General features: G+C 36.6%; 1 protein-coding gene across 2 annotated transcripts in view; it reads left to right on the top strand.

Annotated features, from left to right (window-relative positions):
• The first annotated feature begins 1,136 nt into the window (after positions 1-1,136).
• The window catches only part of LOC121422331, a 28,124-nt gene continuing 23,260 nt past the window's right edge, over positions 1,137-6,000 (top strand). Inside the window, exon 1 of one of the 2 annotated variants that reach the window (XM_041617299.1) lies at positions 1,137-1,270. The gene's annotated coding sequence lies outside the window, so the exon portion shown is untranslated. The remainder of the gene's footprint in view (positions 1,271-6,000) is intronic. The other variant, XM_041617298.1, reaches the window with a different exon arrangement.

Here is a 6,000-nt window from a genome sequence, read left to right as displayed (position 1 = left end):
GCTCCCACTCTGTGTAATGCACTCTCTTTGACACTATGCTATGCCGAGTCTGTAGGGTCATTCAATTAAAATCTCAGACAAATTTATTCTTATAATGCACCTCTGAATAGATAAAAGGCATTTTATTTTTATCATTAATATCATTGTTATTATAAGGAGATTTTTTGCTTTCTGTTGATGAATTCCTATCCCTGCAATCCTTGCATGATAATTTGTAGTACATTTAACTCCATAATTTTGTATATTTTGTTTGTGAGCTGAATGATTTTCATTATGAAAACTACACGGCTTAATCATGGTATGGCTAATATATAATTTTCATTGTGAACGTTACAAGGCTTATTAATGGAGAAATTCAATCACAGATCTTCCCCTGACTCCTCTTATCGCCCCATCTGACGAATACAGAAAACATGGGGTTCACTCAATCATGTGCCATCTACTGAATACAAGTTTCATTGGGTAAGTTCATCTATCATCTTCTTTCTCCTTATTCTTCTTCCTCCTATTTCTTCTCTCTAGCTCTCTGATCTTGATAATCTTCTTCTTTTTCTTCTTCTTTTTCATCTTTTTCTTCTTATACTTATTTCTTTAGTATCTTCTTTTTCTTCTTATTTTTCTTCATCTGCTTTCCTCTCCTCTCGGCTTACTTTTTCTCTTCCACTGTTTTCCTCTCCTCTCTAACTTACTATCAACATTTTCTTGTACTTGTGTTATGTAATGAATTTCTTCTACATTGTGTTTGAAATTTAATGTTGAATATATTCCGCATATACGAGAAAGGGGGGGGGGGTGTTATAGCAGCGTACAGCCCTTTCTCATCATCCACATGCATTATGAACTGTATTAAAGTACTATGTTTGGTTATGTAAAGATTTTAATATTGTAATATGATGTAAAATTTATACTCTTCATTTTTGTGTATATTTATTGTTAAAGCCATTGGAAACAAAATTTCTTTGTATGCTTACATCATAGATATGTATAATATCTCTATGGCGTAGGCCTACATTGACCAATGAAAGAATCTTTGAATCGATGAACGGCTCCCGCTATCAAATTTCACGCACGCAGGGTGATTCCCCTGATATGACGTATACGGAAATGACATTGCCGTACCGTACCTATACGTATACAGCATGCAGCTCAGCTAGCTGCAGCAAGAAAAATCGTATCAAGTCGAAGCTAGAACTGAGCTCAACAGTTTTTTTCGGAAACTTGTTTGAAAGGACCTGGTGATATTGACATTGCATCGACTTGATCAAGTACCGTAAGTGTCATTTCGGCTTGTAATCCGTCATTTTATAGATTTAATTATAGGCCTAACAAATGATTTGCTTGACTTTTCTGACAATCCTTTCTCTAGTCGAGTGTCTGTGTTGACTGTTTTGTGCGAAGACTGGACTAAATTGATCAATGGAAATCATGTAACGGCAAACGGTGATTTCCTTCATGTGCAATTTGAATACGTTTTTCATGAATTCTTAATAGTACTTGTTCTCCTTTGTACATGATAAATTGCACGCGCCGACAATAGAGAAAGAAGAGCTGGAGGTATAAATCTAAAATATTAGGAGAAGTACGAGTGGAGATAATTTGGAAGTTGAGGAGTGGCCTAGACAGCTGGCAGCCGTCTGTTCATGCTGTTTCGAGGAGTTTTTTAACATATTTTTTTAAATTTTCTCCTTGTACACAGACGGCTCGCTATCGACTATCGTGCTGCCACCATTGATTAGGAATTTAGGGGACTTGCAATGCAAAATCTCCCTGTCGGGGCTCTCCAATTTTTGTCTTTAAAGGACAAGTCCACCCCAACAAAAACTTGATTTGAATAAAAAGAGAAAAATTTAACAAGCACAACACTGAAAATTTCATCAAAATCGGATGTAAAGTAAGAAAGTTATGGCATTTTAAAGTTGGCAGTGTATACAGCCACACGCGTGTGTCTTTACCATCCAGCCACACGCGTGTGGTTATATCCAGAACACCTATCTGTGGATACCGCCACACGCCTCCAGTAAAACGCGTATGTAGGTCTGACCGTCTATATCACGATCAAAATAACCTCATTTCTTCATTAAATTCTTACATTCTAAACCACTCTGATTTCTTTAAATCGTTTCAATTTCATTCTCACCGTCTGTTAAGGCCCTAAACCGCAAATTGCACCTAAACCGCAAATCGCAGCCTAAGCTTGTAGAAAAAAAGTATTTTTGAAACGAAGGACCTTGGATGAGTGGTTTCACTCCCCTGGTAACATTTAGTATTAAAGTTTGAAAATTTTTGAAAATAAGCTACTATTACTACTACTACTACTACTCCTACTACTACTCCTACTACTACTACTACTAAAACTACTACTACTACTACTACTCTTACTGCTACTACTACTACTCTTACTGCTACTACTACTTCTACTACTGCTACTCCTCCTCCTCCTACTACTACTACTACTACTACTACTACTACTACTACTACTACTACTACTACTACTAATACTACTACTACTACTACTCTTACTGCTACTACTACTTCTACTACTGCTACTCCTACTACTACTACTACTACTACTACTACTACTACTACTACTACTACTACTACTACTACTCCTACTCCTACTCCTACTCCTACTCCTACTCCTACTCCTACTACTACTACTAAAACTACTACTACTACTACTCTTACTGCTACTACTACTACTACTACTACTACTACTACTACTAAAACTACTACTACTACTACTACTACTACTGCTACTACTACTTCTACTATACTGCTACTCCTACTACTACTACTACTACTCCTACTACTACTACTACTAAAACTACTACTACTACTACTCTTACTGCTACTACTACTACTACTACTACTACTACTACTACTACTTCTACTACTGCTACTCCTACTACTCCTACTCCTACTCCTACTACTACTACTACTACTACTACTACTACTACTACTACTACTACTACTACTACTACTACTACTACTCCTACTCCTACTACTACTCCTACTACTACTCCTACTATACTACTACTAAAACTACTACTACTACTACTACTACTCCTTCTACTACTACTACTAAAAATACTACTACTACTCTTACTGCTACTACTACTTCTACTACTGCTACTCCTACTACTACTACTACTACTACTACTACTACTAAAACTACTACTACTACTACTCTTACTGCTACTACTACTTCTACTACTGCTACTCCTACTACTACTACTATTTCGTACTGATTATGACTAAAATAATATGAGTACATGGCTTCATTACCCTCGTAACATTTTGTATTAAAGTTTTAAAAAGATTATAATAAATATTTAAAAAATTATTTATAGCGATTCTTTCTTTATTTTCCGCCTTTCATTTCTTCCCTTTTCCTTTTCCTTTGCTTAAACCTACAGGCGTTAGATTATACTAGGGGAGAATTAGGGATACACAAAAAAAAAACACAAAAAAAAAACACACAAAAAAAAAACGGCACTATGTACAGCCCAAGTTGCCCAACTCCCACCATAACCAAGAGTCCAAAACCAACAAACAAGAAGAACAATAATGATAGCCTTTTAGGGCCCCATGGGAGACCAACTTTATGTTGAATGAGCACCCTGGTAAAATATTTAAATAAATAAACAAATAAATAAATACGTGTATCAACAAAGGGATCAACAACAACATTTCTCATAAAAATGAGATCAGCACCCTAGGTCTAATTCCTCACTTTTCAACCTCTATCCTTCTGCGATTTATGTTTGCCGCCCTCTGTGTTCACGCCTCTTACGCGCACACGGTATATTAACAAGGACCGTAAGAGGCGTGAACACAGAGGGAGAAAATAAAGAATCGCTATAAATAATTTTTAAAATATTTATTATAATCTTTTTAAAACTTTAATACAAAATGTTACGAGGGTAATGAAGCCATGTACTCATGTTATTATAGTCATAATCAGTACGAAATAGTAGTAGTAGTAGGAGTAGTAGTAGGAGTAGCAGTAGTAGAAGTAGTAGTAGCAGTAAGACTAGTAGTAGTAGCAGTAAGAGTAGTAGTAGTAGTAGTTTTAGTAGTAGTAGTAGTAGTAGGAGTAGGAGTAGGAGTAGGAGTAGTAGTAGGAGTAGGAGTAGGAGTAGTAGTAGTAGTAGTAGTAGTAGGAGTAGCAGTAGTAGAAGTAGTAGTAGCAGTAAGAGTAGTAGTAGTAGTAGTAGTTTTAGTAGTAGTAGGAGTAGTAGGAGTAGTAGTAGTAGTAGTAGTAGTAGTATAGGAGTAGGAGTAGTAGTAGTAGTAGTGGTAGTAGTAATAGTAGCAGTAAGAGTAGTAGTAGTAGTTTTAGTAGTAGTAGTAGTAGGAGTAGTAGTAGTAGTAGTAGTAGTAGTAGTAGTAGTAGTAGTAGTAGTAGTAGTAGGAGTAGCAGTAGTAGAAGTAGTAGTAGCAGTAAGAGTAGTAGTAGTAGTTTTAGTAGTAGTAGTAGTAGTAGTAGTAGTAGTAGTAGTAGCAGTAAGAGTAGTAGTAGTTTTAGTAGTAGTAGTAGTAGTAGTAGTAGTAGTAGTAGTAGTAGTAGGAGTAGGAGTAGGAGGAGTAGTAGTAGTAGTAGTAGTAGGAGTAGCAGTAGTAGAAGTAGTAGTAGCAGTAAGAGTAGTAGTAGTAGTAGTTTTAGTAGTAGTAGTAGGAGTAGGAGTAGGAGTAGTAGTAGTAGTAGTAGTAGTAGTAGGAGGAGTAGCAGTAGTAGAAGTAGTAGTAGCAGTAAGAGTAGTAGTAGTAGCAGTAGTAGTAGTAGTAGTAGTAGTAGTAGTAGTAGTAGTAGTAGTAGTAGTAGTAGTAGTAGTAGTAGTAGTAGTAGTAGTAGTAGTAGGAGTAGCAGTATAGTAGAAGTAGTAGTAGCAGTAAGAGTAGTAGTAGTAGTAGTAGTAGTAGTAGTAGTAGTAGTAGTAGTAGTAGTAGTAGTAGTAGTAGTAGTAGTAGGAGTAGGAGTAGCAGTATAGTAGAAGTAGTAGTAGCAGTAAGAGTAGTAGTAGTAGTAGTAGTAGTTTTAGTAGTAGTAGTAGTAGTAGTAGTAGCAGTAAGAGTAGTAGTAGTAGTAGTAGTAGTAGTAGTAGTAGTAGTAGTAGTAGTAGCAGTAAGAGTAGTAGTAGTAGTAGTTTTAGTAGTAGTAGTAGTAGTAGTAGTAGTAGTAGTAGTAGTAGTAGTAGTAGCAGTAAGAGTAGTAGTAGTAGTAGTTTTAGTAGTAGTAGTAGTAGTAGTAGTAGTAGTAGTAGTAGTAGGAGTAGGAGGAGTAGTAGTAGTAGTAGTAGTAGTAGTAGTAGGAGTAGCAGTAGTAGAAGTAGTAGTAGCAGTAAGAGTAGTAGTAGTAGTAGTTTTAGTAGTAGTAGTAGTAGTAGGAGTAGTAGGAGGAGTAGGAGTAGTAGTAGTAGTAGTAGTAGTAGTATAGGAGTAGGAGTAGTAGTAGTAGTAGTGGTAGTAGTAATAGTAGCTTATTTTCAAAAATTTTCAAGCTTTTGTTACCAGGGGAGTGAAACCACTCATCCAAGGTCCTTCGTTTCAAAAATACTTTTTTCTACAAGCTTAGGCGGCGATTTGCGGTTTAGGTGCAATTTGCGGTTTAGGGCCTTAACAACCGTCTTCTTTCCTTGCTTTTCTTGTCTTGTTACAAAAGGCCGCCTGTTAAATAGCAAATTTCCACACTTTTTCTACTTGTGTCGATTCTCTACTGACTCTAGGCTATGTGCGTGTACGTGCGTACGTACGAAACTCGGGATTCGTGCATGCTTAACGCTTGGTACGAAAATTATTCGTACCAAACGTAAACGTAACCCAAACTGTGTATGTCTACTGCGCTGCGCTAACGCTGTATGGGTCTGCCACCGTACCGCGAAGGAAGCCAGAATCGACACAAGTAGAAAAAGAGAATTTGCTGTTAAACAGACGACCGTTTGTAACAAGACAAGAAAAGCAAGGAGAGAAGACGGTGAGAATGAAATTGAAATGATCTAA

This window comes from Lytechinus variegatus, chromosome 10, assembly GCF_018143015.1.
Source record: "Lytechinus variegatus isolate NC3 chromosome 10, Lvar_3.0, whole genome shotgun sequence".
NCBI lineage: Eukaryota > Metazoa > Echinodermata > Echinoidea > Temnopleuroida > Toxopneustidae > Lytechinus > Lytechinus variegatus.
The sequence above is the reverse complement of the archived record's forward strand: the minus strand, read 5'-3'. Positions and strand labels throughout refer to the sequence as shown.